Genomic DNA, 12,157 nt, shown 5'->3' with positions numbered 1-12,157 from the left:
ATCGAAATGCACCAAACAGAAGCTCATAAGAGCTGGTCCACTTGAAACACGCCAACAGAATGATCCACCCGAATCACACCAAATAGAAAGAATAACGCGAGAGTTTTCAACAAATGCTGAACCTCAATTTACTTGGGTATTATATAGATATCTCCCTCTAATACCATCTCCACTCCAAACCCCGTAATACACCAAAATACGAGTGTGCTCTATCCCGCGTTCAATTCAAACCGAACATCAAATTCAATATTATAACTTCAATAATGATTCATTTCTAATAATGGAAAATATATTATATCATGTAATACCAATCACTTATTTATATAAATGTTATATTTTAACCGTACGATCTTACCTAGCCAAATGGCAGAAATGTCATAGTACAGGGGTATTTGGTAATTTTTCATTCTCCTCAATTTTCCACTTGATCTTGATCTAAATTAACAATTTCATTCAATTTATGAATTTAGACAGTAAAACAATGTATTTGATGTAATTTTGTCATTTTTTATATTTTTACAAAATTGCCCCTAAAATTTTACTTTTATTCTCTCTAGTCCTTAAGGCTAAAACATGCAAATTAACCATTTTTATTGCAATTTCCCACTAGCCAAATATTCATGGCATCAAAAACAGCCCATTTTTGAGATAATTTCACAACAACTACTTGTACTTTTATTATTTCAAAAATTTAGTCCCTAATTGGAAAATTCATCAAAATTACTTAACAAAATACTTTTAAATATCAACCAACATTTCAAATTCATCATTTAATAACTAAAATCACATAGACTCATCAATGACAAACAGTTTCAAAATCAAAGGTACGAGCTAGGTGGACCTCGTTGCAACGATATCAAAAACATAAAAATCAAAAGGAATAAACCCAAATTTAGCTTACATGCAAATGAGGACTTTGGTGGAATGCTTAAGCTATCATCCATGGCTTCTTCATTCTTCAATTTCGACAAAACTCGTGAAAAAAAAGATGATGTAATTATTTTGTTTTTAATTTAATTTAATTTATCAAATTACTATTTTAACCATAGTTAATAATTAAAATAAACATCAAGTTCAAGCCCATAATTGTCCATTAAATCCTTGATTGGTTTAATTACAATTGTAATATCCTGATTTTGGGCCTAGGCGGAATAGTGGTTTCGTGACCACAAAATCCGAGATAGAAATAATTATTTTATGATTATTTTAAGGTCTATGATATGATTTCATGATTGTGTGAAAATTTCGTGAAGAAATTTTATGCACAAAGTACTTAAATTGAAATTAGGGACTAAATCTAATAATTTACAAAACTTGCATTCTAGAAGTTTCTAGTATAAAATTATTTTGAAATATTAATTAGGAGGTCTTAAATAGCAATTTTACCAATTTCTAAGTCTATGGAAAAAAATTGGACATGGATGGAATTTTTGGAAAGTTTAGTAGTAAGGGCATTTTGGTCATTTAGGGGTAAAATGAATTAAAATACAAAATTAAAAGCCAATTTTGCTCATCTTCAACCCCATGGCCGAATATAGCAAGGAGAAACCATGGCTAGGGTTTTTGAAGCTTCCAAGCTCGATTGTAAATCCATTCTAGCCCCGTTTTTCAAGTTCTTTAAGTTTTTGGAGTCTGGTAGCTCGATTAAGCTTATGCTAGCAATAATTTAACCTAGGGTTTATATTTGGAAAAATACCCATAGGTGAAATTTGTGTATTTTTATGTTTTATGATAGAATATGAGGTTTTAAATTATGTTAGACAACTTGTGCTACTCGGTTTTAAGTGAAAACGAGAAAAAGGGCTTAATCGGTAAAAATACCTAATAGTCATAAGTACATGTTAGAGTGAGAATTTGATGTTGCCATAGAAGGGAAAAATGATCAGCATGTCATAAAACATAAGAAAATAGGCTGAAGTTTAATTTACGAGCTTTGGGGCAAAAGTGTAAATATGCAAAAGTATAGGGGCAAAATTGTAATTTTTCCAAAATATGATTTTGGGTCAATTTGAATAATGTGAGACCTAATTAGACTATATTTTAAATGATAGAGCAAGGAAAACTAAAATTCGGGCTAAAATGGGGAAAATACCAAGTTGTGGACGAAATGGTAAAAGTAGCCATTTTCGCATACGAGGTAAGTTCATATGTAAATGTTGGTAACATAGTTATTATTTTAAATGTTTTAATGTTATTTAAATGATATGATAATTATTATGAAATATCATACTTGTGACAATTGTTTGATAATATGTCAAATTATGTGATATACTTGGAAAATGTGAAATACTACCGAGTATCGGTATCGGCATTCAGTAGAAGATGTTTGAGACTCATGATTGGGAAAAAGGTCCCGTTGAACCTTAGGAATGGATTAGGATACAAGTGACATGTCACTAGGATGGTTGAGCATCCGAACTCGTTGAGTTGAGTCCGAGTTCACTTATGGATGCAAATGTCCGAACTCGTTGAGTTGAGTCCGAGTTCGTGAGATGTAACTAGGCATCCGAACTCGTTGAGTTGAGTCCGAGTTCACTCATGGATGCGAACGCCCGAGCTCATTGAGTTGAGTACGAGTTCGCTTATGGGCGGGTTACATAGTAGCTTGGCTACATATGTGGCACTTATGTGCAAACTTTCCATGTATCCGAATTATATTCCGATGTGTTCAACGGGCAAAGTTCTACTCAAATGGAGGAATACTCAAGATGAAAGGGACGTATTGGTAAGTGTTGTGAAATGGATACTTTGAACAGGTATGTACTTAACCCTTGGGTTGAAAACTCGATATAACAACAATATGGTAAGATGATAAATGAAAATGTGATATGAATGTCTTGGTTATGATTATGCAAATGATGTTTTATGTTTGCTTATATGGTTATGTTACTTGCTATTTTCATGTGAACTTACTAAGCATTTATGCTTACTCCCTCCTTTTCATTCCTTGTAGTTTTGACAAGCTAGCTCAGAAATCGGGAACGGTAGGAGGCACGCTCACACTATCCGTATACCATCTTGGCATAATGGCTTGTATATTTTGAGTATGGCATGTATAGCATTATAATCATTTTGTATATATGGTCTTATGATATGGTTATTGAGTGGTATAAAAATGCTTGGTAATGATTAGCCATTGGAATGGCTAATTATGATCATATTTGGTGTTATGTATGTCAAATTGCTAGCTAATCCATGGAAACCATGAAATAGGTAAAATTTACCATAAAATAGATTCAGACAGAAGTAGTGACGTGAATTTGAAAAAATCACTAAAAATAGTAGAAATGGAATTAAATAATGAATAAGTTATGGAATCGAAGCTTGATGAGTCTATTTTCATATGGAAGAAGCAAAATAGGTATATAAGCTATATTTTATGAGATGTTTAAATTTTTGTGAAACAGGGCCAGAGCGATTTCTGGATCCCCTATTCTGATTTTGGAAATTCACCATAAGTTGTACAAATATAATTAGAAGTCATGCTTTATATGTAAAGATTTATTATTGAATCTAGTTTTAAGAGAAACAAATTTCATAGTCATTGAGATTCTGTACAGAGAGATATCTAATTCGTAATACACAGAGGTCAGAGCAGTCAAACCCTGAAACAGGGGAGATTTTAACTAATAAACTGTACTAATTATATCAACCAAAAATTCTAGAAAAAAATTAGTAGATAGATATATGAGTCTAGTTTCAGTGAAAATTTATGGATTTTAATTTTGAGTTTTGGAACTCGAGATACGAATTGTTAAAGCGACTGTGATGCAGTTAGCCAGCTTGTTTGGAAATTTTAAAATGAATTGTATGAGTTGTTTAAGTAATGAATTAAGTCTGTTAACACCTCATGTTCGACTCCGGCGACGGTCTCGGGTACGGGGCGTTACAACAATTTAAGTCCCTTTTCCTTTATTCAATAAGTGATTTAATCACTAAAATCAAATAGTGATCAAATTTTACATCTTTCATGATTGAGTCCTTTTTAATTAATTAACTATCGAAACGTTAAAATTTCTTAACGAAAATTTAATATAATCTTAATGACACTCCGCAAATATTTATAAAAATATTTATGGCTTGTTTTATGGAAATAAGGTCCCGATATCTCATCTTCTAAAACCACTTGAACTTAATAAATCATTTACAAAACATAAATTATCAATCAAAAACCTTTCAAAAACCATATTTGACCCAAAAATATTAAATAATAATATTTATGAACTTACTCATTGGATTTGGTGGCCCCAAAACCACTGTTCCTGACACCACTAAAAAATGGGACTAATTGAAGTAATGAGCCTCCCAATATGAAGTAATAATGCCCACTTTATATTTCATACATCAAGAGCCAATTTATCATTACACATGATTGTGTTATATGATATATGCTTGAATGAGTATGTAAATTCTATGTAAAGGAACTAATAAATAATGCATGAATAGGTGTTATATGACACTAGGCATAGGAATATTGTAGTTATATATATGGTTGTTTTGTGGATGCATGATGACATGTTTGCGTAGTGGTTATTCTAATCATTCACTAATCTTGTTAAGCTCACCCATTCTTTTAACATATGTAGATTAGTGACATTTCGATGTGGGTTGTAACATCCTGATTTTCGGATTTATTCGCGGTTTTCAATATTTTGTAAAGATTTTAAAATTTTTTATTTGGATGTGGAATTAATATTTTGAGTAAGTAAATGGGCTTATGGAAGGCCCATGAGTTGGCCAAAACCCAGTTGAATTTTTGGAATTTTAGACTTAGGAGTTAGGGGTTCTGGCTAAGTGGCCCTTAAGTAGAGTTGTGGGTAAATTGCATCACAAAAAGAGCCTTGGTAAAGTGGCAAGGGTGACGCCACTAGGCTCCTAGGAAAGTGGCGTGTGGAGCTTTGGGGAAGGCAAGGGATCGATTCCCTGTGTTGGCAAACGGATGCATTTATTTTTTTAGTGCAGGAGGGGTAAGTGTTGGAGTTCAGGTGGATTCTGCTAGAAGAGAGTTGGATCAGTTTAAATGCTTGGATTAAGGAGGGATAAGGGGAGAGATTTAAGGGATTTGGATGAGGCTAGGAGTTGGCGAATTATGGGAATTGAAGAGGAAAATCGGGGGGGTATTAGGTTGGTATTTCGGCACCTAGGGTATTGAGTGGTGCCGTTTTTCTTCTGCTTTAACACCTTAGGGTTGTTTTTCCTCTCTTTTTCCTCTCTAGCCGAAACTACCACCTCCCCTATTCTTCTTCTATTTTTTCTACTTCAAAACTATTCATCAAACCCGCTTATCATCAGCACCTTTGCCGAAATCACAAAAGCCGAAAACCTGTGATCACTGCTTGGGCCGATTTCTTCAGAGCCAGGTCCTTCTATGTTCTTTGTTTTTATTAATATACGATTATCTTTTCTTAATCCTAGATACCTGACAGCAATTCTACTTCAAGGTTATAGTTCCACATTATCATCTTCTTCACCACCCAAAAGCCGAAAGTACCACTGGTTTAAGGGCTTTTGCCGAAACTTCTTCAAACTCCTGGATTCGGGTTTTACCATTGTTCTAAGGATAAATCTGCACTGGATTGCGTGGAAATCAAGTAGGAGTAAGGGGTAAGTACTTATCATCTCAGATCTGTTCTTATTTTGCAAAGTTAAGAAAAGCCCAAAATCCCTAAAATATAGAGAGGTCATCAAATTGGGCATGTGGCTCTAAAGGTTTTAATCGACATTTTCTCATCAATGACTAGTGTCTTCTTAAGTGTTGGATTAAAGGCGTGGGTTGTTGGAGCAATCGGATTCGGAGCTAGCTATCGTTTTTGGCAAAGAAGGTAAGGTTTCAAAGGCTTTTAGGGATATTGTTTGAGCATGGATGAGTAAGTTTTGGGGTTTAGTGATTATGGTTTGTAAATAAGAACTGTGCTAATCAACCTGTAGGATATCGGAAGGGATCTCGATGGCGATCGTCGCTAATCGTGTGTACCGAACCCCTTTCTTAGTTCAATTAAGAAAAGTCGAAATGCCAAATTCGCCATTTCATAGGCTTGTGAGTATGCGAATGCTCTTAAGACATAGAGTAATTGTTAGATCTAGCACCGCAAAGTGGTAAGTAAGTTCGTGTGACATTTTAGCGTATTTGGAAAAAGAGGCCTCGATGGGCCAAAATCGGGCCCAATGGCCTTACTACCAATATGGGCAAGAGGTGGGCAAAGTAGCTTGTCGGTTAGATGGGAGAATCAAATTGCATATGATTGTTAAGAATTATGGAATAACGTGTGTAGTTGCGTAAGTACGAAATTACCCCTAAAGAGCATAATTATCAAATACCCCTAGGGTTTAAATTGGTTAAACCGCATGATTGATTAATACCGTATTTTACATGATATGCATTTCTTAATATCCGCTGCATGGGATTGGGGTATTGATGGAGGAAGTATCAATGTGGTTCATCCACGCATCGGAGGCTTTGCCTCAATCGATCGATAATTGAGCAATGTTCTTTTAAGCTGTGGAGTGTAGGGTGGGTGGGTTGAGATATTCTCCACATGGAGTGTAGGGCTGGTACAGGCGGTGTAGCGGTTGGTGGGTTGAGTAGTCTCCCAGTTGGGCTTGCATTCATTCATCGATATTGTTACATATGTTATCGAATCGGGCCTATGGGCCATACATGTTATGTTAAAAAGGGCTAAGGCCTTGCTACTGTATTCTGAAAAGGGCTTTGTTCTACTGTGTACTGTTATCTGTATAGGGCTTATGTAACACCCCGAACCCGAGACCATCGCCGGTGTCGGACACGAGGGGTTAACGAGCCAAGTCCTCTTAAAGTACCGACCAATTTGGCATTTCCAGACAGGCTGGAAAACTGCGTCACTGTCGCCTTAAAAATCATATCTCGAGTTTCAAAACTTGGAAACTGATTCCATAAATTTTCCCTGACTTTAGACTCATATATCCTTCCATGCATTTATTTCTAGAATTTTTGGTCGGGCCAATTGGTACAGTTTATTAGTTAAAGTCACCCATGTTACAGAGGTCGACTACACTGACCTTCGCGCGTTACAACTTGAATATCTCCCTGTACAGGGATTTAATACTGGGGCCATTTGTCTCTAATGAAACTAGACTCAAAAAGGAATCTGCACATATATGGAATGACTCCTAATTCATTCTGGATAATTCATAGTAAATTTTCAAAGTCGGCACAGGGGACCCAGTAACTGTTCTGGCCCTGTCTCACGAGAACTTCAATATCTCTCGGTATATTGTTCATATGATCATTTCATTACTTTCATATGAAAGTAGATTCATCAAGGTTTGATTACATAATTCTTTCACTATGGAATACCATCCCTACAAATTTTGGTGATTTTTCACATTCACGTCACTGCAGCTGGCAGCATCTGTTTTTAAGGTAGGTCTTACCTATTTTGTAGTCTCCATGAACCAACTAGTCTTGCCACACATAGGTTCACCTATGATCATTTTTAGCCATTCCAATGGCTGATCATGTGACCAACAGTCCCATTTCCAATCCACAATCACATCATGAAACCATATATATATACAAATCACAAATGGTCTAAGTTCGTACTTCACTTTTACGAGCCATTTTCGCATGGCCGTACACATGTACATCACAACATATTTGAACCAACAAGGGGTAGTCCTATACATGCCATTTCAAAGTTCAACCAAAATTATACCAAAATGGGGGCTTTGATAGTGTGGATGACTTCGACTTCAATGATCCCGTATCCGATCGCTAACGAGCAAAATCTATAAAACAGAGAGCCAAAGCAACGGAGTAAGCATTTTTATGCTTAGTAAGTCTCAAGCAATGAAATCGGCTTTAACTAAAGCATTACATTCACATAGCCAAATGAATCATTTCATTAATACACATTCACATAATCATACTTACTTCACACTTCATCATTATATACTTTCACAAGATATCAACCAATTCAATAGCTGAAAATTCGTTAGTCGATTGAACGAATGTTACTCAAACATATCGACTTTTTCAATGCACATGTAAACATACCTTATCCTTTGGGCTTTTCGAGCGTACTAATTAAATTTATTACAGCAACCAACGCTCACCTTCAGCCCAAGCTTCTTCGGAATACAACCGGATATAACCACATGCACGAATGCCTTCGGGTCTTAGCCCGGATACAACGACTTGCACAAATGCCTTCGGTATTAGCCCGATTTAACAACTTGCACGAATGCCTTCGGGTCTTAGCCCGGATGTAGTCACTAGCACAATTGCCTTCGGGTCTTAACCCGGATATAATTACTAGCATAAATGTCTTCGGGACTTAGCCCGGATATCATTCAATTGCTCATGCACACATACATCAATAATCATTACACATCCATGTTTCATTTTCGTTACTAAGGCTCAAACATATCACTAGCATAATCGCCTTTGGGACTTAGCCCGGGTATCATTCAAATACTCATACACACATATATCAATAATCATTACACATCCATATTTCATTTCACATAATTCGAGTAGGGTCATTTCTTGAAGACTTACTTCGGATGTTGTCGAACGGCTTCAACGGCTATTCGGTCACTTTTTCCTTCCCTTTATCCAATCGTGGCCCTCTAAGCTCTTGAGCTTTATGTTAACAAATAAATCGTTTTAGTCGTTTGAATATCAAAGGGGAATCCAAGGTACTTAGCCCTTATAAGGCCGCACACACTTACATTCACATACTTGAGCTCAAAATTTTAACATAGCATCAAGCACTCATATGGCCGATTATACTTAGTCATACTTGCACCAATCAACAATAAATTTCAAGGTTTTTCACACCATATATGTACTAGGCCGAATGTACATGCAAGTTTCTCAAACATTCTTCAACAATTTCTTCTTTAAACAAACATATTTATCACTTATTTCATAACCAAATCATCATGTGCAAACATATATACACATATAGGTGTAAGGTCAAATTCAAGGTGTTCATAACCCTTCAAAACATAAATTTTAACTATCATACAAGAAGCATAAACCATGCTCATGTGCCTACCATGGCGAATACATCACACATCACACCCTTTCAATTTTTGGTCATGGTTAAACAAAGGACTCAATGCCCCACTCAAGAATACTAAAAAGAAATTTCAAGAGTAGTCAATCCATCATTACATGCATCATCAACAAGCTTCACTTTTAGCATGCAATGGCTTTAATACAATATCAACTTTGGCCAAATACCATTTCCATGGCATAACAAGGATTTGAACCATGGCTAACATGAACATCAAGTTAGCAACTAAAACATGCATGAATCTCATGACACAACCTCATACATACCTTAATCTTGATGCAAGTTTAGCCAAATCTCCTTCTAGATCTCTTCTAAACAAAGAAAATGAAGCAAAATCTCTTCTTCCTCTTAGAATTTTCAGCCAAAGGAAGGAGGAAAAAGATGAACAAATTTTTTGTTTTTCTTTCTTAGTTACACGGCAATGGGGGAAAGGATGAGCAATTTTTTGATTTTTTGTTTCTCATCCAACATCATTAATTTTTTATCATTTAATACATCATGCATTAACAAAACATGTTTCAACATGTTTTCTTTGCCCATAAACCATGTCATGGCCGGCCACTAAGCTTCCTTTGGGGAAATTTGACATGCAAATCCTTTATTTTTGCATGCATGATCAATTAGTCATCACACATCTCCCCATCATACTTTCAAAGTTTACTACTAGGTCCTTTCTAGTGAAATTTACCTTTATAACTCTAAATCGAAACATCAAAAATGTCACACATGAGCACACACATATTATAGGCATCAAAATAAATTTTAAATTATTTTTATGCCTCGGTTTTGTGGTCCCGAGACCACATTCCGACTAGGGTCAATTTTGGGCTGTCACAACTCTCCCCCACTTAAGAAATTTTCGTCCCCGAAAATCTTACCGGTAAATAGGGTTGGGTATCGCTCTTTCATAGAGTTCTCGCTTCCCAAGTAGCTTCTTCTATCCCGTGTTTGAGCCATAACACTTTCACTAGCGGAACCTGCTTGTTTCGCAACTCTTTCACTTCACGTGCTAGGATACGAATCGGTTCTTCCTCATAACTCATATTGGCTTGAATTTCAACCTCTGATGGACTAATTACGTGTGACGGATCAGATCTATAGCGTCAAGCATCGAAACATGAAAGACATCGTGAATCTTTTCAAGTTCGGGGCAAAATCAAACGATATGCAATCGGACCGACTCGCTCGGATATCTCATAAGGCCCAATGAACCTCGGGCTCAACTTGCCCTTACGGTACCGAATCGAGTATCTTTTCCAAGGTGAAACCTTGAGAAACACTTTATCTCCCACCTGATATTCGATGTCTTTACGTTTCAGATCCGCGTACGACTTCTGGCGATCGGAGGCTATCTTCAGACTTTCACGGATTACTTTCACTTTCTGTTCAGCATCTCTAATCAAATCCACCCCGAAAATTTTGCTTTCACCGAGCTCACCAAAACAATGGTGTACGACATTTACGACCGTACAAAGCCTCGTAGGGTGCCATCTTAATACTTGATTGAAAACTATTGTTGTGTTTAATTCAATCAAAGGCAAATATCGTTCCCATAAGCCACTGAACTCGAGGATGCAACATCTTAACATATCCTCAAGTATCTGAATTATCCGCTCGGATTGACCATCGGTTTGGGGGTGAAAAGCGGTGCTGAAATGTAGCTTGGTACCCAAAGCTTCTTGCAACTTCTTCCAAAATCGCGAGGTAAATCTCGGATCTCTATCCGACACGATGGAAATAGGCACCCCGTGTAATCTAACAATCTGAGAAACGTATAGTTCGGCTAGTTTGTCCATTGGAAAGTCCGTACGTACGGGGAAAAAGTGAGCCGACTTAGTCAATCTATCTACAACGACCCAAATCGCATCCTTCTTACTCACTGACAATGGCAGTCCAGATACGAAGTCCATTGTGACTCGATCCCATTTCCACTCGAGTATCGTGATCGGCTGAAGTAATCCTGAAGGCACTTGATGTTCCGCTTTCACTTGTTGACATATTAAACACCTCGAAACAAAGTTGGAGATGTCTCGTTTCATACCATGCCACCAAAACCGACGTTTCAAATCGTTGTACATCTTCGTACTCCCCGGGTGGATTGCCATTCGGCTACAATGGGCTTCGTTTAGTATTATCGAAATAAGTTTCGAATTCTTTGGAACACACAGACGACTCCTGAACCTCAAACAATCGTCATCATCGATCTGAAACTCTGATTCCTTGTTCGGAACACACTCAGCCCGTTTTGCAACCAACTCATCGTCGACTTTCTGAGCTTCACAAATTTGATGTATCAATAATGGTTTGGCTTTCAATTCAGCTACTAACACATTTTCGGATCGAACGGACAAGTGCACATTCATCGTCAGAAAGCGAATAATGATTTACGACTCAAGGCATCAAGAACCACATTCGCCTTTCCGGGTGATAGTCAATGACCAGCTCATAATCCTTTAACAGCTCGAGCCAACGTCTTTGTCGCAGATTTAAGTCTCTTTGAGTCATCAAATATTTGAGACTTTTGTGATCCGAATACACATGGCACTTCTCACCAAATAAGTAATGTCGCCAAATCTTTAAGGCGAATACGATGGCAGCCAATTCGAGATCATGGGTCGGATAATTTTTCTCATGTGGCTTTAATTGCCTCGACGCATAGGCCACAACTCGACCTTCTTGCATCAACACACAACCTAACCCAAGTAGGAGGCGTCACTATAGATGACAAACTCTTTGCCGATTCGGGTTGCACTAGAATTGGGGCTTTAGTCAAATAAGTTTTCGTTGATCGAAACTTTTCGACATTTCTCCGACCATTCAATCTTACATCCTTTTGGAGTAGCTTCGTCATTAGGCGTGGCTATCGTTGAGAAACCTTTTACAAATCGTTCGGTAATAATCGGCCATTTCAAAAAGCTCGAACCTCGGTAATATTTCTGAGGCTTCAGATTAAGTATGGCTGAAATTTTGTTCGGTCGACTCGAATACCGATGCGAGATATCACATGCCCCAAGAAGCTAACCTCTCTAACCGAACTCACACTTGTTGAACTTAGCATATAATTGCTTATCCCGTAAAATTTGTAGCACTAACCT

Source organism: Gossypium arboreum, chromosome 13, assembly GCF_025698485.1.
Source record: "Gossypium arboreum isolate Shixiya-1 chromosome 13, ASM2569848v2, whole genome shotgun sequence".
Classification (NCBI taxonomy): Eukaryota; Viridiplantae; Streptophyta; class Magnoliopsida; order Malvales; family Malvaceae; genus Gossypium; species Gossypium arboreum.
The sequence above is the reverse complement of the archived record's forward strand: the minus strand, read 5'-3'. Positions refer to the sequence as shown.